The sequence below is a fragment of the Aedes albopictus genome, chromosome 2, assembly GCF_035046485.1.
Source record: "Aedes albopictus strain Foshan chromosome 2, AalbF5, whole genome shotgun sequence".
In the NCBI taxonomy this organism is placed as follows: Eukaryota; Metazoa; Arthropoda; class Insecta; order Diptera; family Culicidae; genus Aedes; species Aedes albopictus.
The window spans coordinates 14,565,224-14,566,931 of record NC_085137.1 but is presented as its reverse complement, the minus strand read 5'-3'; the positions used below and the strand labels follow the sequence as shown (position 1 = coordinate 14,566,931).

Sequence of the window (1,708 nt, the reverse complement as noted above, 5' to 3'; positions counted from 1 at the left end):
CATTTCTGCAACACCTGGCGGTGGATGGCAAACATCTGGTCCGTTGTAGCGCGTTCACCTATGAATCCAGCCTGATATTGCATCATCATCTCTTGGTGATAGACGGCAGCATAAGATTTGAGAGAGTACTTGTAGACAGCGCTCAGTAGTGTGATCGCGCGATAGTTCCCGCAATCCAACTTGTCGCCCTTTTTGTAGATGGGACACACGATACCTTCCATCCTCCATCCTTCATACCTCCTGTAACCGTTGGTTCCAAGGTAGTCTTGTGGCTCCTCCACAATTATTAGATTTTTCCAATTTCCCTTCCTAGATTTCCCCTCAATACGCCCCTGGTAAATATTTCCCATCAAACTTCGGGTCTGTGACACTCATATTAGAAGTGGTGAGTGTATGAGTATGTCATACCTCTCATAAGCAGCTGTCATGTTGCGAGTGTCACTGAGGTCGAGTAGTTTGAAGACCGAGGGCAAAACATTACCTCGCCCTTTTTATACTCGCCGATAGATGGTGCACACCTCATTAATGAAATAGGGTGTGACACAAAATCTAAAAACATAAATGTTGAACATAAAATAAATGTTAAATGTTTGTACCGTCGCCTATAAAACGCCAAGCATCGAAGCAATCGTTCTCTTTCTGTGGCAAATGCTGGAACGTAATAGTAGTGCGCGCGTGTGTAGTTTTTTAGTTGTAATTGAGGTTAGTGTTAATTGTTGAAAAACCTCATGTTAGTGGATTAATAATTGATTAGTTTTTTGTTTCTCTTTTTGTTAGTTGTTAGTACGTCATACACAATACCGAAATAAGTGTAGTGGCCGTTAGTACGTTAAAATGAAGTGTTAGTACGACAAATATGTTGGGTTAGTGTGTTAAAATGTTAATTTTGTTCTTAAGCTAATATTGTTAAAATTGTTATAGTTTCCATGCAAGACAAACCACTCAAACAGATAATGTACGAAGAACAACAAATTTAAGAAAAATATCTACAAGAAAAGGTAATTGAGGTGTAACTATTGTAAACCATGAAGATTTGCGGTGGTTAATTTGTGTATGTGATCAAATTCTAAAATCTGGTGATTAGGTCCAGACATTGGGCCTTTTCTTTTTATTTGTGGCCTTTCTTTGCCAGAAATTTGGAACCGCAAGCAATCCGGTTCGAAAGTGCGTGCACAGGGAGGAATCCAGCCAGCAAAAACCGCCATTGCGACGACCAGTACCCGCTATAGTTCGTCTACAGTTGCAAGACGCCATCTTGCCAAACGAATCCTGTCAGAGCATGGTTCCGACTCCGGTTGGCCAAATCTCCGACCATCACCATCCAAACGATGAGCGGACTGATCACCCGCTCGTCCATTTCCGTCAAGCCAGACAACCGCCATCGAACAGCAGCAGTTCCCAAACAGTTCATCAACCACAGACAAACCGCAAGTAGAACCACCAATGAAAATGTGACGTCACAATAAATTTGTAAACTTTGTTAGAAACCTAGTCTTGAGCCAAGTTCTTTAGAGAGTGAATTCCTTTTTAATTGTTTTTCCACTATTTTTGTTCTTGTTCGTCTTTCCGGGTTGAAAAGGCAACCATCAAGCCGCGACGTCCCAGGATTCCCACATTGAGTGAACTTTGTCTTTCGATCTTGTTCGGTACCATTTTGTGTCATCGCTTTACACATTTGTGTGTGTGTTCCCTTTATTGGCCATAGTAA

At 41.6% G+C, this 1,708-nt stretch overlaps 1 long non-coding RNA gene across 1 annotated transcript; it reads left to right on the top strand.

The window, feature by feature from the left end:
• The first annotated feature begins 246 nt into the window (after nt 1–246).
• LOC134288843 (uncharacterized) lies at nt 247–1,491 on the top strand. The gene is made up of 4 exons (XR_009998144.1): nt 247–702; nt 778–863; nt 922–998; nt 1,085–1,491. It is a non-coding gene; the product is annotated as an uncharacterized LOC134288843 (long non-coding RNA).
• Nucleotides 1,492–1,708: the final 217 nt, after the last annotated feature.